The following is a 27,701-nucleotide window of genomic DNA, read 5'->3' on the forward strand; positions in this document are numbered from 1 at the left end:
ATGGAAAATAAAATTTAATCAGCATCAGCTGTATAAATAGTATCACTTCAATATACATGGGTTGTATTTAAGATATTCTTTTGTGCACATACAAAAAATTTGTGTGCACATCCAGAAACGTACGCACACACATATAAGTATAAAAGTTAATACCTAGGCAGTGAGCTAGATGGCGATATAGCATATAAAGACATAAATTTGCCTCAGTATAAATGGATTATGATTCCATTTAAGACTTGAAAAAGTCTAGCAACAATAGTCTGTATGTGACACATTGGGTATGACTTTTTGTATATTGTATAGAATTATTTATTTGCAAATATATGAAATGTAATCTCCCATCTCCCTAATCCACCTATGAAAACGGCCCTGATAAAAATTGAAAACAATTTTGGCAAGGAACATTTTTATTGCTCAGTATAAGTTGAAATATTTTTATGACTCTATATAGTTAAATATTGAGCTGTCCAAAATCTTCCATTATTTATGGCAATGTGCTTTGCTGACTAGATAAACTTAATACTATTAAAATATACGTATATTTTACTTTTCACCAGATTATTTATTTATCAGAATAATGAAAAAATATTTGGGGAATAACATTTAATTTGATATAATACGATATTACATGGAATGATGAATAAAATCATTGGAAATGCTTTTTCGTACTTGTGCTTAAGTAGCCACAATTTCAGGATTCAGTGTCAAAAGAAATCTGTTTTTCAGTTCTGAAGGTGGAAGGCAAAGATCAAAATGTCAGCAGGTTTAGTTTCTCCTGAATTCTCTCTCCTTGGTTTGTACTCTCTGCATCCTCCCAGAGTTTCTTCTCCCTGTGCCAGCATTTTTGGTGTTTCTTTTTTCTTTTTTTTGAGGACAACAATTCCATCAACTAAGGACACCACCCTATGGACTCATTTAATTTCAGTTACTTCTTTAAAGGCCCTATGTTCTAGTATAGTCACAGTGGGGGTTAGGTCTTTATTATATAAGCTTTGGGGTACATAGTTCAGATGAAAATGCAATCTCATGACTGTGATTGCTTTCTTTTTACATTTACTGAGATGCCAGACATTCCTATAGGGGGTGTTATTGCCCCTGAAGACTTTCCAGATGTGGAGGTGGCCGACAGTGATATTGATGATTCTGACTCTTTGTAGACATAGGCTAATGTAGGTGTTTGTGTATTAGCTTTTAACACAAAAGCTTACAAGAAAAAAAATTAAAATTAAAATAGAAAAATGCATGCAGAGTAAGAGTATAATGAAAATATTTTGTATAGCTATACAATGTACTTGTGTTTTAAGCTAAGTATTATTTCAAAAGAGTAAAAAAACTAGATTAAAAGTTTATAAAGTTAATGGTTCCAGTAAGCTAAGGTTAATGTGTTATTGAATAAATATTTCTTGTAAACTTAGAGTAGTCTGAGTGTACAGTGTTTAGAAAGCCTTCAGTACTGTACAATTTTGTCCTAATCCTCACATTCACTCACTGAGTCAAGTAAAGCAACTTCCAGTCCTGCAAGCTCCATTCATGATAAGTGTCCTATTCAGGAGTAGCATTTATTGGTCTTTTATACTGTATTTTTAATGTACCTTTTGTATGTTTAGACACACAGATCTTTACCACTGTGTTAAATCACCAACAGCATTCAGTACAGTAACCTGCTGTATAGATTTGTAGGCGAGGAACAACAGGTTATGCTATATTGCCTAGATGTGTAGCAGGCTATCCCCATCTAGGTTTGTGTGAATAACCTCTGCGAATTTCCCACAACAATGAAATCACCTAATGATACACTTTTTCAGAGCGTGTCCCTATGGTTAAGTAACCATGACTCTATCTTAATAGAATATCATCCTATATTCTATCTAGTATTTCTGTTTATATTCAATAATTTTTTTAATGTATATGAAACATGAAAAGGGTATTTAGTTTGCCAAAAACATAAATATATATTTATATTAATATAAATTTATATATAATAATATAATATATATTTATATATAATGTATATGTATTTGTATAACAAATACATATGTGTGTGTATATATAAATAAAACAATTATCCACTCATGGTTTATTAAAAATTGTTTTTCCCAACTGATTTGCAATGCCCAATATGTTGAATATCACACACACCATCTGCAGAGTACATTTGTTTTAGTATTACATATTGCTTTCCATGGATATCATCATATTACATAACACTGTTTCACTATTCCAGCTTAAACATTCTTATTATTTTATATCGTTTTAATTATTCTTGGTAATTTATTTTCCTAAGATATTTATTATAACTGTGAATTTATAACTAATGTCATGTTGGAGTTATAAAAACAGTAGCATTTAAGAAATTAAGAGTAAAGTCTTTTGTTTCTATCTTTAAGAAAATGATTGCATGCACTTATACTTATTGTGCTGTCTGTCTTGAGTTTAGAGGTAAGAAAGTGCCTATCTATAAAGAATAATTCTTTAATTTTATTGGTAAAAAATCTAACTCTTACCTGATATGCATTGTTTTTAATTCTATGAACATATATAATTTGTTCTATTATCTGTTAGTGAGAAAATAACATTGATAATTGTATTTTATATTGAACCATCTTTGCATAGCTGGGATAAACACTAATTGCTAAGGAGGTATTGTAGTATATCATTGTGCTGTTTAGTTGTATTTGATAATATTTTAATAACTATATATTGATAGAATAATTATAATTAGTTTGCTTATATCACCAAGTAGAAACTTGTAAAACAAACTGACTCTAAAATTTACTTAAGCAGTAAACAATAGCTAAATATTTGGAATAAATACATTGAGAGGACTTACTATAAAGTGGCAATAATCAAAATAGTGCCATTCTGGCAAAAGTTTAGAAAGATGGATAAAGGGAGGAGAATAATGTGCAGAAGTTAATAAACAGATATAGGGCCGACTGATTTGTAACAAGGATATCCAGTAATTTCACGTAAATATGAAAGCCTTTTTAAAAAATGGTGCTGAAACAATTTAATATCTGTATAATTAAAAACTGACAATTACGGCCGGATGCGGTGGCTCACGCCTGTAATCCCAGCACTTTGGGAGGCCGAGGTGGGCGGATCACGAGGTCAGGAGATGGAGATCATCCTGGCTAACATGGTGAAACCCCATCTCTAAGAAAAATATAAAAACAATAACAAAAAAATTAGCCTGGCATGGTGGTGGGCGCCTGTAGTCCCAGCTACTCCGGAGGCTGAAGCAGGAGAATGGCGTGAACTCAGGAGGCGGAGATGACAGTGCGTTAAGATGGTGCCACTGCACTCCAGCCTGGGCCACAGAGTGAGACTCTGTCTCAAAACAAAACAAACAAACTAACAAAAAATTGCCAGTTACCCCACAGGATGTACATAAAAATTGAAAATGTGTAAGAGATGGAAATATGAGCAGTAAAATAACAAAGCCTCCAGTAAAAGCATAGGAAAAAACAATAGCAACGATCTTGTGACCTTTGGGCAGGTAAATGTTTCTTACAGGACACAAGAAAATGAATTAGAAAATATAGTCTTTGGGGGAAAAAAAGAAAGACACTTTTGCTCTTTGAAAGCACTTTTAACAAAATAAAAAGGCAAGCCACATAGTTGGTGGGTTTTGGAAATTTGGAAGTCTGAATAATACTTGTCATATAAAATATATATGCAAATTATATATGTATATTGTCTACCTATGTGAGTATATATATATATAAAATATATGCACAAACATATATAAAATATTTAACTCAGTATTTTTAAAGATCCCCACTTTTTAAAACATGACCAAAACATTTAAAGAGATAATTTCCAATTGGAGATAAATTATGAAAACCATAAACTAATGATAAACAATAGTACTCTTTAGGCTGTTTCCATAGCTTGACTATTGTGAGTAGTGCTGAAATGAACACAGGAGTGTTCATTTATAATATATATATTATTTATATATATTATATATATATACATACTGTTTCCTTCCTTTTGGAGATATAACTAGTAGTGGGATTATTGGGTCATATCGTAGTTCTATTCTTAGTATTTTGAAGAACCTCCATACTGTTTTCCATAATGGCTGTACTAATTTACATTCCCACCAGCAGTGCATAAGAGTTCCTCTTTCTCTGCATCCTTGCCAGCATTCATTTTTTTTCTTTTATCAACAATAGTCTTACTAACTGGAATGAGGTAATATCTCATTGTGGTTTTGATTTGCAGTTCTCAGATGATTAGTCATTCTGAGCTTTATAAAAATACACCTGTTGGCCATTTGTACGTCTTCTTTTGAGAAACGTCTATGCAGATATTTTGCCCAAATTTTAATTGGATTATTTACTTTTTATTTATTTATTTTTTTGGCTGCTGGGCTATTTTAGTTCCTTAAATATTCTGGATATTAACACTTGTCAGACTTAAAATTTGCAAATACTTTCTCCCATTCTGTATGTTCTCTTTGACATCCTGATTTTATTTATTAGATAGATAAATACTCAGAAATTGAATTGCTGGAAGTAGGATTGCTTACAATGGCTTATTACATACAAGAGTTCTCTTTTTAATTGTTTGAGGAATCTCAAAACTGTTTAAATACTGGCTGCACCATTTTACACTAAAACCAACAGTGTACAAAAGTCCCAATATCTCCGGATACCTTCCAACTCTTGTGGATTTTTTGTTGTTGTTGTTTTGTTTTGTTTTGATAATAGTCATCTTGTTAACTATGAGGTGATATCTCATTGTGGTATTTCTCTGATGATTTGTGAGGTTGATCATCTTTGCATATATCTGTTGGCCACATGTCTTTCTTCTTTTGAGAAATGTTTATTCAGTTTCTTTGCCCAGTTTTAATCAGGTTTTTGTTTTTGTTGTTGTTTCTTTTTTTTTTTTTTTTTGCTATTGAGTTGTACAAGTTTCTTATGTATTTTGGAAATTAACCTCTTATCTGATAAATGATTTGCAAATATTTTCTTTGATTCTGTAGGTTGCCTTTTTACTCTGTTGATTGTTTCCTTTACTGTGCATAAACATTTTGGTCTGATGTAGTCCCACTTGTGTATTTTTCTTTTTGTTGCCTGTGCTTATGGTGTCGTATCCATAAAATTATTGTCCAAATAAATGACAAGGAGCTTTTCCCTGATTTTTTTCTAGAAGTTTTATAGTTTTAGGTACAACATTTAAGTAACTAGTTCATTATGAGTTAATTTTTGTGTATGGGTTAAGGTAAAAATATTATTTCATTCTTTTGCATGTGTAATGCCAACATTTGTTGAATAGACAATTATTTTCCCATTGTTTATTCTTGACAATTCTTTGAAAGATTAGCTGCCCATATATTCATGAATTTATTTCCAAATTTTCCATTTTATTCCATTTTCTCTATGTCTGTCTTTATGCCAGTCCCATACTGATTTATTACTCTGCTTCGTAATATATTTTGAATTCAAAAAATGTAGTGCCTCCAGCTTTGCTTGTCTTTCTCAAGATTCCTTTAACTATTCAAGATCTATTGTGGTTCCATATTAATGTTAAGATTGTTTTTCTTCTCTATAAAAAAATTCCGTTGGGATTTTGATAGAGGTTTTTGAACACGGGTGTATCCATTTGTTTGTATCTTCTTTGATTTTTTTTCAGAAATATTTTATAATTTTCAATATACAAATATTTCACCTTCTTAGTCAAATTTATTCTCTCTGTTTTACTATTTTACTCTCTCTGTGGCTATTGTAAATGAGATTAGTTTTTTTACTAGAATTTCTTTTTTGAATAGTTCGTCATTAGTGTAGAGAAACACTACTGGTTTTTGTATGTTGATTTTGTACCCTGCAGCTTTACTGAGGTTACCTATTCTACCTTTTTTTTTTTTATAGAGTCTTTAAAGCTTGCTATATATAGAATCATATATATAGAGAGACAGGAACACTTTTACTTCTTTTGTCATAAAGTGGATGTCTTTTACTTCTTTTTCTTGCTTATTTACTTTTACAAAAATTTTTAGTAACATGTTGAATAAAAGTAGTGAAAGTGGAAGAGTGGACACCCTTGCATTGTTCCTGATTTTAAAGGAAAGGCTTTAGTTTTTCTCTCTTTTGTATGATATTAGCTGTTGGCTTTTTATATATTGCCTTTGGTACAGTTTTATCCTTTCCTTCTATGCTTAGTTTGTTGGGATATTTTATCATGAAACATTATGACATTTTTGTCTAACAATTTTACTGTATCTATTGAGATGAACATGTAATTTTACTCTTTATTTTGTCAATGTGGTATGTCACATCATCTAATTTTTATGTGGTGAACCATCCTTTTATCCCAGATATAAATTTCACTTGGTCATTTTGTAATATCATTTTAATGGGCTGTTGAGTTTGGTTTGCTAGAATTTTTCAAAAATGCCTGCATCTATATTCATCAATAAGTTTTTGCATGCATGGAATTTAAATTACTATCAATTTATCAACTTAAAGTAACTGTTGTCACTATAATATATTTTATGTAACCCCATGGTAATCACAAAGAAAATACATATACAAGTTGTGCCAAAGACAAAGGAGTAAAAGCATATTCATAGAAGAAATCGGCAAACACAAAAGAAGAAAATAAAACAGGAAAAAACAGACAACACATTGTTAATAATAAGAGAAAACATTTTTAAATGGCAATAGAAAATCCTTTACTATCAGTAATATTTTAAATATAAAAAAATCAAACTAACTTCCCAATTAAAAGACATAGAGTTGCTGAATGGATAAAAACACATAACCCGACTATTAAAGGTCTATTAGAAACTCACTTTAGAATCAAGCACACACAAACAGTGAAAGGGAAGGGATGGAAGAAAGATATTACATGCAAATAGTAACCAAAAAAAAAGCACAAAACAGACTTAAAGAAAAAAAATAAACAATAACTTCAAGAAACAAATAAGGACATTATATGAAAACAATAGGGTCAATTTTCCAGGAAGATATAACAATTACAAATATAGATATACCTAATGTCAAGGCATCTGAATATATTGAACAAGCATTGGCAGATCTGAAGGAGAAAAGACAAAGCAATAAAACAATAGTAAAAGACTTTAATACTTCCTTTTCAATAAAGGATAAGACTTTTAGACAGAAAATCAATAAGAAAATGGAGCATTTAAACAGCACTTCCCAAATAGACCTAACAAACATACAGATCATTCCATCCAGCAACAGAGAATACACACTCTTCTCAAGTGCACACAAATTATGCATTAGGATAGATCATATATTAAGTCCCAAAACAAGTCAATGAATTTGAGCAGATTAAAATTATAACCATTAATTTTTATGACCACAATGGAGTGAAACTAAAAATCAATTGCAAAAGGAAAATGGGAAAATTTGAAAACACAGAAATACACTAACATACTGTTAAACATACAAAGGATGAAAGGGAAGTTAATGGAAAGAGAAATGTGACTAAAAACCACAATGAGATACTGTCTCACATCAGTCGTAATAGCTATTACTAAAAAGACAAAAAATAACAGATCTTCGTGAGAAAAGGGAATATTTATATGCCATTAGTGGGAATGTAAATTAGTTCAGCCACTGTAAAAAGAAAGCAGTTCTGAGGTTTTTCGAAGCACTTAAAACAGTACAGTACTACCATTCAACCCAGCAATCCAATTACTGCGTGTATACTCAAAGGAAAATAATTAATTCCATCAAAAAGATACATGCACTCATATGTTCATTGCAGTGCTATTCATGGTAGCAAAGACATGGAGTAAATCATGTTGTCCATTAATTGTGAACTGGATAAGGAAAATGTGATACATATACATGATGGAATACTATGAAGCTATAAAAGGAATGAAATTATGTCATTTGCAGCAACATGGATGCAGTTGGTGGCCATTATCTGAAGTTAATTATTGCAGGAACAGAAAACCAAGTACTCCAAGTTCTCACTTATAAGTGGAAGCTAAATACTGAGTACATATGGATGGGAATAAGACACTGGGGACTTTCAAAGAGGGCAGAGAGTGGGACAATGGTTATAACACATACACCTTTTGTGTATGTGTCAATCTATTTGCGTCACTATAAAAGAATACCTGTAGCTAGGTAGTTTATAAAGAAAAGGCATTGAATTGGCTCATGTTTCTGATGGCTGCACAAGCATGGCTTCAGCATTTGCTTCTGGTGAGGGCCTCAGGAAGCTTACAATCATGGCAGAAGGCAGTGAGGGAACAGACATGTCATATGTTGACAGCAAGAGCAAGAGAGAGAAGGGAAAGGTCCCAGAAACTTTAAAACAACCAAATCTTATGTGAGCTAACTGAAGGAGAATTCACTTATCACCAGGGGATGGTGCTAAGCTATTCATGAGGGATCTGCCCCCATGATCTAATCACTTCCCACCAGGCCTCACTTCCAACCTTGAGAATCACATTTCAACATGAGATTCAGAGGGAACAAACATCAAAACCACATCAGAGTACTATGTTCACTACCTGGGTGACAAGGTCGTTTGTACCTCAAACCTCAGTGCAATAACATATACCCATGTAATAAACCTGCACACATATCCCCTGAACCTAAAATAGAAGTTAAATTTAAAAAAATTAGAAAATATCTGAGATAAATAAAAATAAAATACAACATATCAAGCTTATGGGATACAGCATAGGCAATTGTAAGAGGGAGGTATATTACAATAAATGCTTGCATTATAAAAAGAATAAAAATCACAAATGAATAGTTAACATCTCTGGGAAAATAATTGATAAAGATTATAGTGAATGTCATAAAATAAGGAACAGAAAATTAATGGTAAAAGTCAACAAAACCATGAATTGGTTTCTTGAAAGAATAACAAATTGACAAATCTTTATCTAGATTTCCTTAAAAAAAGACAGAAGATGAAGAAATGAAAGAGGAAATATTACAATAAATTCCACAGAAATAAAAAAGAGCATAAGATATTGTTATGAACAATTATACATCAACAAATTGGATTACCATGAAGAAATATATATTCCTAGTAACAGATAATATACCAAGACAGAATCATGAAGAAATAGAAAGTTGGAACAAACTGTAACTACTATGGAGATTGAATCATTAATCAAATCTCTTTCAAGAAAAACCCCGGCCTGGATGGCTCTACTGGTGAATTCTACCAAACATTTAAAAAATAATTAATGTCAACCTTAACTCTTTCAAAAAAAATTGCAGAGGAAAGCATACTTCCAAACTCACTTTATGAGGGCAACGATACTCTGATGCCAAAGTCAGACAAGGACACCACAGGAAAAGAAAACTTCCGGTCAATATGTAAATCTGTCTTAAAATATTAATTTAAAATCTGTCTATTTTATCTTCCAGATCATATAGAAAAAAAATTTTTTTTTGACAGAGTCTCACTCTGTCACACAGGCTGCAGTGCAGAGGCATGATCTCACTACAGCCTCCACTTGCCAGGTTCATGTGAATCTCCTGCCTCAGACTCTCGAATATCTGGGACTACAGGCACCTGCCACCAGACCTGGATAATTTTCTTATTTTTATTTTTTAGTAGAGTTGGGGTTTTGCCATGTTGGCCAGGCTGGTCTTGAACTTCTGATTTCAAGTGATCTGCCCTCTTTGGCCTCCCAAAGTGCTGGGATTACAGGCATAAGCCACCACACCTGGCCAAATTAACACTTTTTAACATAAAATTTGGTAATAATATATAAGAATAAGATAGGGAAATAATAAATTTGTATGTCTCCTAAATTACATTTATTTCCAATACAGAGACAACAATGCTCTTAAATCTTAATAATTGCCTCACATTAATATGATGTGGAATATCTTTTCATTAAGACTGAAGTCACCATGTGAATAGTCTAATAAGACCAGAGTTAAAATTTTAAATATTCTATGCTGATTTTAAAATATCCGTTAAAAATTCTACTCCTAAATTAGTGGCAGAAGCAAGCTGAGAAAATAGTATAATGTTTTGATTCAGAGAAAGTTTATTTACTTTTAATATATGATGACTTTAGTACTTCTGGTGTATGTAGGATTTTGGGACATTGAAAATATAGAAGAATTAAAGAGGATGATCAAAACACCATTTTAAGGACAATAGGAAAATGAATCAAAGTATAAAACATACCCATAAAAATACTTTTAGTTGCTCACAATTTTTTCTGTAGTATTGTTTTTACATTTCTTAAAAAGAAAAAAATGCTTTAAATTTTTTATATAAAGAACTTTGGTGGTTTAAGGTATTTTAATTGTCATATAAAAAAGAAGATAGAGACAATGACCTTGCAATGCCTTCCAGCTTTATGCATCTTTATAGCTTTGGAATAAATATGTCTTGGTTATTGTTCCCTTACAAATAACATGTGGGAGTATGATTGTTGACATTCCATGTATTGTAATCAAGGTAATATCTATTTTATGAGGGTGCAGGTCTTAATTAAGTTTGATCCAATTGGGTCACCTTAGAAGAATAATTACAAGTCAAAGTGCCAGGGTTCAAGGTTATGCTACTTATAAAATGTTTCCTATTTAATATTACTATAGTTTTCATATTACTATTATCAATATAATTATTTTTACATAACAAATTTTTAAAAAATTTTATTCACATTTAGGCTGTAACTTATTTTGTTCAATCCTTGGGAAAAAAAACTACTTAATAGACTATCAGAAGAACATGGAATCCCATCAAAAAAATAAGAACACATAAACTAGTAGATATTTTGTGATGAACTCTATCTTTTTAACACTATGCTGGATTTGTATTGTATCATATAAGAAAATTTATGAACACATCTTAAATAGCTATTAAAATAAAGTTTACATTGTTAAGATTCATTTTTGAATTTTAAATTGGTAACTTAAAAAAAAACACCCTTTAAGAGATCTTTTTAACCTGTTCCTTGCAGTGTGTGTGTGTGTGTGTGTGTGTGAGAGAGAGAGAGAGATAAAATAGCAAACTATTCAAACTCATTTAGCAATGAAAACACAAGGTTAATTTAATGTATACACTAATTCCACGGAAGGGCTTCCATAGTCAGCTATCAGGTAGAGTAGAAGCAGTAAGGAAGGAGATAGAGATAAAGATAAGTAGTGCTCAGAGGGATCAATATAGGCAAATCTCAGAAAATTTTACCAAAACACCCTTCCCGAAAATGTGGTCCCCTTTAATTTTTCAAAAGAGAAGGTACAGAAACTAGAGTTAAATCTGGCAGCATAGTCATTTGGACTTACTTTATTTTAGAAGCACAAAGTAGGCAGGAATAGGTACAGAATTTCCCAAAGAAGCCATATATAAAAGACAAAGAAAATCTTTGGAAATAAAGAAGGACTTTAGGTTAAAAACAATTGGCCTGGAAGAATAATATGTCCTCCACCAAAATAATTTTACTTATTGTGAGTACTAAAAATGAGCTTTCATTACGTACACACCAAAAATCTCTTGAATAATAATAAGGAACAATGAAATTAGGAAAATAGGAAACCATATTAAGCCCATTAGAACAGGTTACCAGGCTGCAGAGGAAATAAAATATGTTAACAATTACTCCACCTTCAATTCCAAATCCATAATAAAACAACAAGAAAGAAATAAATACAAGAGCTTAAATAGGCCGGGCATGGTGGCTCAGACCTGTAATCCCAGCACTTTGGGAGGCCAAGGTGGGCGGATCAGGAGGTCAAGAGATTGAGACCATCCTGACCAACATGGTGAAACCCCATCTCTACAAAAAATAAAAATTAGCTGAGCGTGGTGGCAGGCACCTGTAGTCCCAGCTATGTGGGAGGCCAAGGCAGGAGAATCATTTGAACCTGGGAGAGAGGGAGTTGCAATGAGCCAAGATCACGCCACTGCACTCCAGCCTGGTGACAGAAAGAGACTACATCTAAAAAAAAAAAAAAAAAAGATGCTTAACAAGCAACTATATCCATGAAGGTGAACCATCACAAAACAGAAAAACAAGAATCAGTAAAAAGTTGAGATCAAAGAACACATGAAAGAGGCAAAGAAAAAAACACAAAATAAAGACAGTGATGTTGAAAGTGTAACAAAGAAACAATAATGTTTAAAACACCATAATGGACACTTGGATTGCAAAATAAAAATCAATAGTGAATAAAATAAAATGAAAACAAAGAATTTTAAGTTTAAGGAGAATTAATAGAGGTGGAAGGCAAAAACAAAGAAACTAAAAACCCATTCTGCAGGTCTTTTGAACCCCCCAATTAAGCAAATACAAAATAAAATCTAAGAGCAATATAACATATTAATTTAGTATGGCTGTGGAAAAGTGGTGTACTCCTCCATTCCTGGAGATAATGCACATACATTGTAGCACTGAATTGCCTTCAGCAAACTACAATAATCTGTAGACTAACCATTATTTTTGTAAACAATGATTTATTGGAAACGCTATTTCTATTTCTTTATATATTGGCTATGTACAGCTAAGTTTACTAGTTTCAATGAGGGTCATGTGCCAGAAAGTCTAAATTATTTATTGGGTATTGGGTGGCACTTTAAGAAAAAGTTTGACAACCTCTAATTTATAATAAAATTATTAAAATGTGTATTTATACAGGATAATTTAGACAAATTATAGCATATGTGCATGATAGAATACTATGCATCTGTTAAAAGAGTCACGGTGCTTTTTTGTACTTTTATGAATAAACCTACATGTTTTTAATGGGCTACTATTTTTGTTAAAATGAATATAGTAATTGCTACCTATTTGGTTTTATAGCCATAAAGAACATGTAGAATAAAAATAACTATTCCAGGCTGGGCGCAGTGGCTCACGCTTGTAATCCCAGCACTTTGGGAGGCCGAGGCGGGTGGATCACGAGGTCAGGAGATCAAGATCACGGTGAAACCCCGTCTCTACTAAAAAAAAAAAAAAATACAAAAAATTAGCCGGGCATGATGGCGGGCACCTGTAGTCCCAGCTACTCAGAGAGGCTGAGGCAGGAGAATGGCGTGAACCCGGGAGGCAGAGCTTGCAGTGAGCAGAAATTGTGCACCGCTGCACTCCAGCCTGGGCGACAGAGCGAGACTCCGTCTAAAAAAAAAAAAAAAAAAAAAAAACTATTCCCATAGTAACCACCTGTGGGTGTTAGAGCTCAGGTGTGGATGAGAACCTGGAAGGTAAGAAAATGGAGTTCCTGTATGCCTTCTAGGACATTTGTTTGTTTTGTTACTAAAATACCAGGGGTTTTGTCTAGGTACCACCGTTCACTTCACAGAAAGCCAATCACTGAGACCACAAGTATTGCCAAAAAAGAAGGTTTTAATCACATGCTGCAGCCAAGGAGATGGGAGCTCAGTCTCAAGTCCATTTCCCTGACTAAAACTAGGGATTTATACAGCAGGGAAGAAACGTTACCATATGTAAGAAAACAAGAACGAGGGAGGGGCAAGGAAGCAATAATGATGAATGAGAGGTCTGCATCTGGTGCTGTGATTTGGTGATTTTCATTTTTTTTTAATAAAACTTGCAATTATTTGATACTTTTTTTGAGAGTCCTGAAGGTCCTGTTCTGAGGAAGGAATTCAGGTAAAACAAATATATTTCAAGCTTTCAGACCAGAATGGTCAATTTCTACATTTATCCAAAAGAACAGTCTATGGAACTATTGGGTCAGTTTAGGTTTTTGAGCCATATATATGTAATAGCTATACAAAGCTTTAAACAAATTAAATTTGAAAAGTAAAGATTCCTGTGATTTTTTTTTTTTTTTTTTTCACAAAGCCTCCCTTCATTCCTCAGGCTGAAGCCTTGATCTAACTGCAGGCTTGATCTCCCAAGCTCAAGCAATTCTCCTGCCTCAGCCTCCCAAGAGGCTGGGACAGCAGGTGAACACTGCCACACCCGGATAATTTTTGTATTTTTTGTAGAGATGGGGTCTTTCCATGTTGCCCAGGCTGGTCTCCAACTCCTGTTCTCAAATGATCCACATGCCTCAGCTTCCCACAGTGTTGAGATTACAGGCATGAGCCGCCAAACCCTGCCCTGTGATCTTTTAAAACAAAACTAAGGAATAAAAGATGTTATATAGTAATTAATTAGTAAATATTTATTGAAAATCTCATCATAGTTTATTGGCAAAATGCCTATACATAGAAACAATCTTGATTAACATAATAAATCAATGAATAATCTGCTTTGATGACTTCTCTAATATTTGCATTTCTAAGATAAATAGTTAGTATAGTAACTTGACACTGTTAGTACCAGCTAATATTTTCAAAGATCATGGTGCTCAATTAATTATGTAAAGTCATAGAAACCTATTTTGACTGCTTTTTTCAAAATATCAGGTCATTTAAATTTTTAAAAAATCCCACTTGGTTTATGTGGTAAGCAACAGCTAATCAGTTTTGTTCTCTGCAGTTCCTTTTGCTCATGGAAATATTAAGAATAATGTCAAATTGTCTAAATGTTCTTACATTTAAATTTTTAATAATATAATTTAAGTTCTTGTAAAAAAATTGTTTAATGTTTCACTTATTTTCTACTTATTAATTTACTTACAACTTAAAAGTTGTCTATCATAAATATGCTGAAAATTATCTCAGCTTTCAGAATTATTTCATGTGAAGCTTGAATTATTACAAAAGTGCATTGAGTAAAAAATATGTTGAGAATTGTAAACCATCTAATATTGCAGTGCAGAAAGCTTAACCCCTAACTTCTGTTTTCTCATTGCTAGATATAATTAAAATACATACCTAGAAATATCTTAAATGGAAAACATAAGGTAGTAAATGTTCTTATTATAGTGCCTGGCACGTGGTACTTATTCAACAAATGTTAACTCTTATTCAAGTAGTAGACATATAATAATGTTATAATGCCTTTTCTATAAATACTTAGAAGTCAGTTAAAACTTAAATTGTGTGACATCTCTTTGTGAGAGAAATTGTTTTACTTGGCAGGGTTTTGGTTTTGGAATCTTCCTTGTAATAGTATCTAACGTGTAATGTGTGTCTCATGCAAAATCCGTTTTTATATTTAACTAAGGGTCTTTTTTGCATGTTGGATTTTTCCACAGAAAATTATAAATTTTCATTAGCACATACTCAGGAAGAGGTAAGACAGTGAATTATAAACAAAATATATTCTATTGCATCTATTACAGAAGTTAAAATATCTAAAGAAAAAGAAAATGTATTTCCATCCATTACAAGTGGTGACAAGGCTATAAAATAAAACAGCTTCACTTTGCTTTTGGATTTGTTTATATTTGCTACTGTTTATCACACTACCACAGTCCGGAAGTTAATTTCAGAAAACCACATGAGTTTGACAGCAAAAGCTTCAGTTTGCTACATGTGGTTTTACAGATACATGGGAGAAACGAGAATCTGAAAAGAAACCATGTGTCCTCTGTTTGGTACACTGCTAGAGAAAAAGTGGGAAAAGGAAGGAGGAAAGATCACGTCATCTAAGAAGCAAGTCACAGGGAAAAACTATTTTTAGAACAGTATTTGATTTTTAATATTCAATTGTATTGTGAATCATTTCATTCAGGTCATTCCAAATTGAAGTATAGTTTGCCTATTTCTCAGCATAATTAGAAAGCATTTTAAACTGTGAAGGGCATGGTCTTATATTCTTCCTTGGAAAATTTTATTTTAAAGTCTTAAAAATCGATTTTATTATAAGATTAGCCTTTTCAAATAGCAAAAAAAAAAAGTCTGTACAAACTGATTGATAGTGATGAAAGCAGTGCAAGAAGAAAATAGGAGTAGTAGAAATATGTTTGGTTACTGCACAATGGAGACTTTCCCATAGTAAGACAGAATAACAGTAGAAAGAGGTTTCTTTTGGTGGGAAAAAACTTAGAAAAGTGAAGCAAACTTGCAAACAACACAAAGTAAAATGTGAAAAAAAATGACATATCACATCGATTCAGGCTGGTTATCTTTTGCCTAAGATCTATGGAAAATTTAAATAACAAGTAAAATTTGATTAGCAAGATGATATGGTAATGCCATACTTTTAAGCATTTCATTATTCTTTAAGATACTCAATTTTGATTCACACATAAGAAAATGTCTTTAACAGTGAGGGCATATCAAGGCTTTACAATGAAGGCATGGTTTAACATGCCTTTAAAACCTAAGTTAAAACGCTTAGAGAGTATCGGAGGAACCCGCCCCCAATATTTCAACATAGGTTATTTCTATTTTCCGTAAGTGTCAGCCAGCTGAGAAATAAAGAGAAAGAGTACAAAGAGAGGAATTTTACAGCTGGGCTGCCAGGGGTGACATCACATATCGGTAGGACCATGATGCCTGCCAGAGTCTCAGAACAGCAAGTTTTTATTAAGGGTTTCAAAAGGGGAGGGGGTGTAAAACAGGGAGTAGGTACAAAGATCACATACTTCAAAGGGCAAAAAGCAGAACAAAGATGACATGCTTCCAAGGGAACAGAACAAAAGGCAAAACAGAACTACTGTGTTTTGTTCACAGAGCACAGTGAACTATGTTCAGCTGTGCACGTATTGTCCTGATAAACATCTTAAACAACAGAAAACAGGTTTCAAGAGCAGAGAATCGGTCTGACCACAAATTTACCAGGGAGGAGGAGGAGTTTTTCCTCACCCTAATAAGCCTGAGGATACTGGAGACCAGGGCATATCTCAGTCCTTATCTCAACCACATAAAACAGACACTCCCAGAGTGGCCATTTATAGACCTCCCTCCAGGAATGCACTCCTTTCCCAGAGTATTAATATTAATATTCCTTGCTAGGAAAAGAATTTAGTGATATCTCTCCTACTTGCACTTCCATTTATAGGCTCTCTGCAAGAAGAAAAATACGGCTCTTTTTGCCCAACCCCACAGGCAGTCAGACTTTGTAGTTGTCTTCCCTTGTTCCCTAAAAATCGCTGTTATTTTGTTCCTTTTCAAGATGCACTGATTTCATATTGTTCAAACACACGTTTTACAATCAATTTGTACAGTTAACACAATTATCACAGTGGTCCTGAGGTGACATACATTCTCAGCTTACGAAGATAACAGGACTAAGAGATTAAAGACAGGCGTAAGAAATTATAAAAGTATTATTTGGGAACTGACATAAGTCCATGAAATTTTCACAATTCATGTTCCTCTGCCATGGCTCCAGCCATTCCCTCTGTTCAGGGTCCTTGACTTCCCGCAAAAAGAGAGAATTGAAAACATGGAATTGTATGCATGGGTTGGGATCATTGTGTCAATCAAAATTGGGCAAACAATTATTTTTTAAAAATCAAATGATGAAGAAAATATAATTTATTTCTATTTTATTTTATTACATTGAGGTATACTCTAATTTCTTATGCTATTATACAAAGTTAGGGGTACTTTTAAACGTTTCTTTTATAGGTGTTTTAAGTTTTATTTTAACATGTACAAATGCATGCAAACTATTTTCTTGTTTAGCAAATTTATACAAGCATAAAATTAAGCAATTTCAAAAACAATAGAAGACATATTTTAAGAACTTTTAAAATCATAGAGGTTCATGTTTAAAATAAGATTTCCAGAAACATAATTGTAATTTGCATTTGTAATCCAAAGCTTTAATTTTGAAACTTCTCTCTCTTTATTGTTTAATCTTTGATAACCTTGCCTGCCTTAACTATTGCAATGTACAAAAGGCAAGAAATATTTGAACTGTATTATATGTTGCAGTGTTGGCTTTTGGAATGACCCTATAATGTCCTCTGCATTAAAAATATGTGGATATCAGCTCCATGGTACCTATACTCTCTTGACACTCCAAAAGCAATTTAATCTTAGTAAGCTTTAATAATATCACTGTGATTCCACAGTCCAAATACTCCCATGGTCCTCTCATAAAGAACTTCTCATAACATTACTTATTTTTTATCATCCTTCAAAGAATTCAGAATACATGGTAAATTATAATAATGTATCTAAATGAGCAACATACAAACTAAAGTGAGTTATTACAACAGAGAAACCAAAATTTGTTGAGCAATAAAAACAATTTGTGTAAAGTATTTCTGCACATTGTAATTTTGTTCATATGTCCTTTAAAAGCTATGTACTAGCCTGCAGATTACAAACTTGTTTAGGTAATTCTAATTATTTAAAAATATTATTAGTAAGTTATTTCACTTTGGGAAATACGTATGTAAAAATCAAAATTTTACAAATTTATTTTGAATTCAGTATTGTGCATAGATGAATGATAAATTACTAGGTTTTATACAGGTCATTGAGATAAGCATACAAAAATGCTTTCATGTTGAGTTTTAGTTAAATTGTGCTTCTCCTCAAAAATCATCAAAAAACTTGGGCCAATGGTGATTGAGAAAAGCTGCTCTCACTTTCTCCAAGCTTTTGATTTATCAGATCAATCAGTTGTAAAAAGTGAAGACTCAACTTTCTTTTGATAGAAGAAAAGTCTGGGTGGGCAGACACAAATAAACTTTGTATTCATTACCAGTGGAGGTACTCTTGTCAATTCATTTACTCTTTTGAAATGGCACCTCAGAGCCATACCTCCAGTTATACCAGAAGAGATTCTTTAGAAAGGCTCACAGAAATGAGCCATGGTTCAAACGTAACAATGTTTTTGCATGTGACCAAAAGTGATAGAATAATATTCATCACTCCTTTTGTTCATTAGCAGCAATAGCAAATGAATAGATCTTCCATCTTTTCTATCTTGATGTTTTGGCAACTGTAATATGTTTTTATTCTCCTAGGTAACTGAGCAATCATTTGAAATATGATTGAAATATGACTGACTTATTTTTTCAACAAACATTTAGTTACTTTTTTTAAATTTTATTTATTTTTTTGAGATGGCGTGTCACTCTGTCACCCAGGCTAGAGTGCAGTGGCGCAATCTCGGCTCACTACAACCTCCGCCTCCCGGGTTCAAGCGATTCTCCTGCCTCAGCCTCCCAAGAGCTGGGATTATAGGTGCTCGCCACCGTGCCTGGCTAATTTTTGTATTTTTAGTAGACATGGGATTTCACCATCTTGGCCAGGCTTGTCTCAAATTCCTGACCTCGTGATCCACCTGCCTCAGCCTCCAAAAGTGCTGGGAATTGCAGGTGTGAGCCACTGCACCTGGCCTAGTGACTTCTTAGTTGGAATAATACTGAGCTAAATTGTTTGAAGCATGTTTTCACATTTAATATGTGTTACATAATTAAAGTAGAGAAAGGCTTCTATAAATAAGGATTGAAGACATTTCATTTGTTAACAAAATTACCCCTACTATATGACTCAATCCGCATGCCTTTTTCTGTTTGCCAATTACAGTTTGTTTTTGCACACCTTAGCTTAGTTACTGAAAGACTCAATCTTCACCTAAAGACATAAAAGTATTTTCCACATAATTGAGAACTTATGCCTCTGGACATATATGGGACCTCAGGTCAATGATCATTAAGAGGGTTTCTCCCCTAGTATATAAATAATTTTAGCTGAATTTTGTTTCTTGGGACTCAAATCAACAGATAAAATTTCATTTTCTGGATTAGCCATAGAACTACATTTATTTGTCAGTATCTTCCCCAAAACCTCACTGGGAATTGTTACTATTATGTGGTTTAAAAGGAGAGAAAGGCCAGGCAAGGTGGCTCACACCTGTAATCCCAGCAATTTGTGAGGCCAACGTAGGTGGATCACCTGAGGTCAGGAGTTCGAGACCAGCCTGGCCAAAATGATGAAACTCTGTCTCTACTAAAAGTACAAAAATTAGCAGGGCGTGATGGTGGTGCCTGTAACCGCAGCTACTCAGGAGGCTGAGGCAGGATAATCGCTTGAACCCGGGAGGCAGAGGTTGCAGTGAGCCCAGATTGCGCCACTGCACTCCAGCCTGGACCACAAGAGCGAGACTCCATCTCAAAAAAATAGATAAAATAAAATAATTTAAAAAAATAAAAGGGTAGAATGTTGCTGACCATTTCTTGTCAGACAGTTTTTCCCTCTGGTCTCTATTTGACTGCCGCTTTCTCTTATACATGATAATTTCCTTCTGTTATCTTCTTGGTTCACTCACTATAACAAATGCATTATCTATCATTTTCTTCTCTTTAACTTTTTGACCGTTTGAAATAATACCCTTATAAATTCCTTCACCATTCTTTATTGGGGTTTCTGGGAGAAGGGAAATAAACATTTGGGATCAGGTGAACTTCCTCAACTATAACTCACAAATAACTTTTATTAATAAAAGTGCTACACCTACTGTTTTGAAAAGGAACAATTGTTCAGTTACATAAATTTAGAGACTTAGAAGTTACAGTTATGAACCTGCTATAATCTGAATGTGTCCTCCTCAGCTCATGTGCTGGAAACTTAATCATCAATGCAACAGTATTTGGAGGTGGGACTTTTAAGAGGCAATTAGGTCATGAGGGCTCTACTCTCATGAATAGAGTAATATTGCTATTAGCGAATTGAGTTTGCTTTTGAGAACATGGGCTTGTTTTAAAAATAAGTTTGATCCTCTCTTTTCTCTCTTTTTAGCCCTATGTTACCCTCTCTCATTCTGCTATGAGATAATGAAGCAAGAATGCTCTCGCCAGATGCCCACAAATTGAAATTAAATTTCCCAGCCTCTAGAACTGTGAGAATAAATTTGTATGTTTCAGATAAATTACCCAGTATAAGATATTCTGTTATATCAACACGGAAAGGACAAAGGCCAGGCATAATAAAATTTCCTTCATTTTGAAACAAGGGAGTGTATCAGTGACTTTTAGTTTTTGATGAATTCTGACACTCTTTGGAAAAATTAGTCTTCTAATGTAACATAAAATATTTTATTTTGTTTTTATTTGTTTCATCTTTAATTTTCCTCCTCTCTTTATTTGACTCTGATTTTCTGACCATATAATTTTCACTCTTTCTGGAGAAGTTTTAATATTTATTGCAAGGCAGATCTACAGTCATGAAATTCTCTTAATTTCTGTTTGTCTGAGGAATAGTTATTTTTGCTTTCTTTTAAAGGGTAACTTGTCTGAATACAGAATTTTGATTTGGTGTTTTCTTTCAACACCTTTTAAATATTTCAGTCTACAATTTTTTTGCTTGTATGGTTTCTGTAAAGAATCCCAATGTATTTCTATGTGAAGAAATCCAATGTAATTCTATTTGTGTCCTCTATAGGTAAGATGTACACCCAGTCACTTCTTTCTGGCTTCTTTTAAGAATGTCTTTGTCCCTGGTTTTCCTCCATTTGACTAGAACATGACTAGATGGAGATTTTTACTACGTATCCTGCTTGCTGTTTACTAAATTTATTGCGGCTGTGGTTTGGTGTCTGCCATTAATTGTGCAGATTTCTCAGCCCTTATTATGTTAAATATTCCTTTGGTTCTTTTATCTATTTCTGTTATTCTCCTTACATCTATGTCACACATTTTGTAATTTTTCCAATAGTACTTGGTTATTATGCTCCATCTTATTTTTTATTCTTCCTTTCTCTGTACATTTCGGTTTGAGAAGTTTCTATTGATACATCTTTAAGCTCTTTGATTGGCCATGTCCAGTCTAGTGGTAAGCCCGTCAAAGGCATTACTCATTTCTGTCATAGTGTATTAGCCTGTTTGGGCTGTTTTAACAAAATACGATAAACTGAATAACTTATAAACAACAAAAATTTAATTCTCACAGTTCTGGAGGCTGTAAAGTTCAAGATCAACACACTGGAAGATTCAGTATGTAGTGGGGGACTGCTCATACATAAGAGGGTACCTTCTTGCTGAGTCTTCATATGTAAAATGGGAAAACAAGTTCCTTTTAGCCTCCTTTCTAAGAATCATAATTATATTCATGACATATCCACCCTCAGAACCTAATTATCTCCCAAAGGCTTCACCTGCTAATACTATCACCTTGGTATTTAGGTTTCCAACATGTGAGTTTGAGGGAAAAACACGCATTCAGATCATAACATGCAGGGCTTTTGTTTCTAGCATTTCCTTTTGATTCTTTCTTAGAGTTTATATCTCTGCTTATATTACATTTCTGGTCTTTGTCCACTTTTTCCCATTGCAGGCTTGCGAATGTTAATTGTAATTATTTTAAATTTTCAAATTTTCTCTGCCATATCTTAGTCTGGTTCTGATGTTTGCTTCTTTTCAGACTGTGTTGTCCTTTATTATGTTTCTTAATTAATTTATTTATTTATTTACTTTCATTTTTTAAAGAGACAGCGTGTTACTATATTGCCCAGGCTGGTCCCAAATTCCTAGGTTTAAGCAATCCACCCATCTCAGCCTCCCAAAGTGTTGGGATCATAAGCATGATCCCAACACTGGCCATCAAACCCAGCCCTATGATTTATAATTTTTAATTAAAAGCCAGATATGATGTATGGGGTATAAAGAAGTTAGATAGATTTGTCTTTAGTGTGAAGTTTTCTGTTTTTCTAACTGTGAGTTAGATTATGTTTGCCTGTCAGGTGTAGCTATGGTGTTAGAAGCTAAATTCCATCTAGAGTCCTCATTTTTGTTTCACTTTTTGTGGGGAGGGGGATTGTAGAATTAAGACATTCATTTTTTGAAAAATTTCTCAGGCTTGCAATACTTTCAGCTGTCATCCCTTGTTTTTATACGAGAGTCCCAATGACGTGGTAAAAAGGTGTGTGGGGAGGGAAAGTATCCTATGGTTCTGTGACTAGGTCTCAGTATTTTAGTGAACCTGGTCCCGGGCTGTGACCCTTGCAATTGCTTCTCATCTTTTCTCTTTTCTCCATAGGTGAGACAGAAAGGCTAGAAGGGGCTGGAGTTGGATGTTTCACTTCCAACTGTTAGGTCAGACTTCAATAAATCCCAGTTAGGCTCTGATAAAAATTGTTTCCTGTGAGGGCCAGCATTGTTAAAGAAAGCATAGGTATCTGGGCGTATTTCAAAATTGTTACATTTTCCTTCCTTCTGCCAGAAGTGAGAGGACTTTCATCCAATCCTCACTGTTGAGAACTTCGTGGGATTCCTGGAGATAAAATTAGTGAAAGACTAGGATCTTTCACTAAAATGGAGATTTTAACTCTGAAGCTAGTCCACACCAAAACTCCAGCAATTTGTCAATTATAACTTAAATTTCCTAGCGGGATTGGCACCAGTGATGGAATTCTGCTCCTGGGCATCTGCCCTTCATAAGCTGTAATTCTCTGTATTCATTTGTCTGTCTCCCCAGCTGTAGGGGCAGAAGTTTGCCTTGTGGCTTCAATTCTATGTAGATTGTAAGAAGAGTTATTGATTTGCAGCTTGTTCAACTTTTCTTTTCTTCTTGTGAGAATGCAGTTGACACCTCCAAGCTCTTTATAAGTTGGACTGAAAACCATAAGCGCAATTGACATAATATACAAAAATCCTATTATTAATTCCTGTTTTCAATGGTCAACTCATCTCTCAGATTCCACGATTGCAGTTATTTATGATGTCATTTTTATTTCCTCAATGTAAAATTGCATGTTTCATTTTACTCCTACTCCAAAAGACACATCTCTAGATAATCAATTAATTTTGTTACCTTTTCACCAATCTGTTCTCTCTTTTTTTTTTTTTTTGAGACTGACTTTCACTCTTGTTGCCCAGGCTGGGGTGCAATGGGACGATCTTGGCTCACCACAACGTCCGTCTCTTGGGTTCAAGCGCTTCTCCTGCCTCAGCCTCCCAAGTAGCTGGGATTACAGGCATGCACCACCACACCTGGCTAATTTTGTATTTTTAGTAGAGATGGGGTTTCTCCATGTTGGTCAAACTGGTCTCGAACTCTCGACCTCAGGTGATCCATCTGCCTCAACCTCCTATAGTGCTGGGATTACAGGAGTGAGCCACCGTGCCCGGCCTTATATTCCTAATCATTACAATTAGGAACTGTGTCAAAAATAATTCTCTCTCTGATGATGCCATTCACTAATCTATTTGGAAACTTTCTCTTGCCCCCTTGCTATGTATAAGGATTTAGGTACTGAGTCTAACACAAAAAGGTATCAGATGTAATTTCCACGTTCAAGGTCCTAAGTCCAGTGACATAAGATTGCCAAAACACACATGGAATGCACAAAGTGAAGAAATGGCAATGTATTATTTTTCTATGGCTGCTGTGAAAAATTACAACAATTTGAGTGACCTAAATCTACAGAAATTTGTTCTCTCACAGTTACATAGGACAAAAGTTGTAAGTTAAGGTTTTGCCAATGCTATACTCCCTCCAGAGGTTATAGCAAATAATGTATATATTTGCTTCTTGCAGCTTCTAAAGACTGCAGGTATTCCTTGGCTTGTGGCTGCATCACTCCAATCTCTCTAAGTCAGATAGTCTCCTTCTGCTTGTATCTCTCTTCTTTGGTCTGTTTCAAAGATTCTTTCGGCTTTGCTCTCATAAGAATACATTTGATGGTATTTAGGGCCTACCAGATTATCCAGGATGCGCTCTGCCTCTAAAGATTCTTTATAACATTTTTGTTATAAAAGGTAATATTCACAGGTTCCAAATATTATGGCATGGAGATATCTTTTGGGGGCAATTATTATGGTCAATAAAAGACTAAAAATTTCAGAAATAGAGAAAGAATTTAGAGAATCCCCTGCTCTTGAGATAGGTATATTTAATCTATTTAAGGGAATGAGTTTTAAGTTTTTAATTTCTTAAAAGGAAAAAACAACTCATGTTAATGATTATTTTAGTGTCTCTCACAATCCTAAACATAAATGCATATTATTCTACTTAAACATTATAAGAACTTGATCTGTATATATGATTGCTCCAATTGATTTATAGCTGAATACAAACTAGTAAAGAAGAAGATTGAATTTTAAGGAGGATAGAGGATTACATAATTTCTCTGGTCATAATCCTCATAAGTAAGAAAGAATTCCAATCACCTTTTTCTGGCCCCCAGCTCATGAACTTCTAATAGAAAAGAATGGAAAAATTATAGTAATAATAATAAAATAAAAGTCAGTCTTTTCTAGAAGTATATTGTACTTTCTTTTATATCCAGAGTAAAATGCATTTACACTAATAGGCTTTTTGGTTTTTGTTTTTTTAGCTCAGAATTTGAGGGCAGCACTATTTGAATTATTTTGTCAGCTTCCCAGTTATCATTAGAACTGCTACTGCACTTAACTGGTAAGCCAGTAAAAGCAGACTTAAAAAGCAAGAAGCTCTCTGCCATATGCCTTTGGGGCTTGCTGTCAAAGCAATCCTGATGCATCCCATAGAGGCAGAGAGAAAATGGAACCTCTGAGCCAGAGTTAACATCAGCAAAGCTGATGAAATGAGAAGTTGTGCTTACAGGCTTCAGTAGCATCATGATCTCTTCCTATTTATTGATACATTCTCACCAAGGATAAGAAAAGAAAAGACGTTTTGAGGCAGAACTTGCCATCAATCAGTTCCAGAATGCTTAGAGGTGAGGGAAGTTTGCCAGGCACATGAAGAGCAAAGAATCTACATTTCATAAAGTGTATCATCACATAGGCTGTTTTGCCTTAGAGCATAAATGAAGATCAAAGTAGTATAGAGATTTAGTGGCATGAATTTGATAGATTCTTGTTTTTTGAAAAGTAAATCATATGATAAACTAATAATAGAAGACAACAGACTTGAAAATTCAAAGGGAACTGGGCTGTTTATCTCCATTTATAACATTGTTTGATGAAATTATGTTGGGGTTTTGAGTAAGCTTTAGGCTTTGAAACAGCAAGCTATAATCCTGATAGACTGACCATTTCTAATTTGCAGTTTTTGTTTTTGTTTTTTTTTTTTTTTCATTTTGTGATGGCATCAGTATTTCTAAGGCATTGGTTAATAAAATGAAAAGACAAAAATCCTTTCAAATAATTTCATTAAAGTGAAACATGATCTAAATCTTGGACACTTATTCAAAACAGAGAATGAGTTGGTTTTCTAAGAGTTATCAAAAATAAACATTCATTATATAGCTTTGTTTTTTCCCATTTTGTAGCCTTAGTGTATGAAATATATATTTTTTTAAATAAAGAAAGATTTCGTGAGTCTAAACACATTGAATTTTTGGGATCTCCAATTTCAAATCTGCAGATACAAGGACATCTTCTATTCATTCTTGGCCCCTCCTCTTCTTCAAATACCAGCCTCAGTGCAGGCAGAATCTGTTGAAGGATGTCTATTTCATTTTATTTACCTCTGGTCCTAGCTGAGCCTCATTAGAGAAAACAAACCCCCTATGAAAGAAACTATTGGAAACTAGGAAGAGGTCAGTGTAAATTACTTCAAAAAGTGGGACTTCGATAGTCACCTAGTACAAAGGCAGGAAGCTATATAAAAAGAGACATCGATTTGAAAGAGAAGGCCCAGGGTCCTTTTTGTTCAAAGCTAAGCCTTTAAGTGAGTTGCTCTGTCTCTCTTGCTTTCTTTTCTGTTTCTCTCTCTCTCACAGATGTTTATCTGTCTATGAATGAACACTGTGCATCCTTTTTGAAGTTTATTTCCATGCAACATCTGTGAGAATTTTGGCTTTAGGTCTTACTTCAAAGCTTTTGTACTTAATGATAGCACAAACAGATGATTCAACAGTAACGGCACACCCTACCAGGAAGGCATTTCCATGTGACACAGTTTTTGATGTTTAATAGCAGCATAAATTTTCAAAAGGTAAACAAGGTATGTTAGCTTCATGATAGGATGGAATCAAGTTTTCTGTGCCAAAGAAATGATGCCAAGATGGTAAAATGGGTGATTCTGATGCCATCTTATCAGGAAGTCTCAACTTTTTTTCTTCAGCTCAAAAGATAACATTTTCAAAACTTTGAGTGCCATTTGTTGATTATCTTGATCCTGGAAGAAAAAGCATAGCTAATGCTTTGGACTAGCTCTCAAATTGACTACCACTTATTACCTGTTTTCTAAGTATCTAGAATTGATATAATGATCTGTGTACTTTATCACATTAATCTTTGCAAAAATCTAGAAATATTAGATTTACCCCATTTTATATATAAGGTAGCTGCTATTTTAAGAAGTCATGTAACTTTATCAAGATGGCATAGGTAGTAATAAGTTAAAGCAAAATCTAAACCAAGCAGACTAACCCAAGAACATGTGGTCACTCTGAATTATTGCTCTAAGATATTCCTGGAGTAATGGTATTTTACCTGTGTTATGTGTAGCCACTTTTAATGTTTTTAAGCAAGTATAAAAGATTAAATAGGAAATATTGATCAAGGACATATAGGTTTACACAGTGGCAATAGGCATTCAGGTTTAGTGCAATAAAAATGTCCAATGAGGGCATTGTTAACATCTAAACTGGATTAATGGGCTTTTTCTTAATTTCCCCCCAAAGTAGTGCCACTTAATATAAACACATGTGCAATGTATAATGCTTTCTGTGGATAAAATGAGAAATTAACAGACTTTATACACACACACACACAAAATATTCTTGGGTCTACAGGCATTCTGCATAGATATTTTTCTGGTAAAGCTAAGTTATTTAACACTCAAATTTACCATTAGAGAGCCTAGAGAACTTTTGTTATTCCATCATTTTTTAGCAAAATAAAAGTTATGCTCCTAAAAGTCATATAGATAAACTTTTGAATACACCAAATGAGTACTACCTAAATGATTTCCAGGAGGAATAATAAATAAGGAATGTTGCAAAGGCATTTTAGCATATTTCTTAGCTAGTCAATAGTGGCATT

Source organism: Hylobates moloch, unplaced genomic scaffold, assembly GCF_009828535.3.
Source record: "Hylobates moloch isolate HMO894 unplaced genomic scaffold, HMol_V3 SCAFFOLD_17, whole genome shotgun sequence".
In the NCBI taxonomy this organism is placed as follows: domain Eukaryota; kingdom Metazoa; phylum Chordata; class Mammalia; order Primates; family Hylobatidae; genus Hylobates; species Hylobates moloch.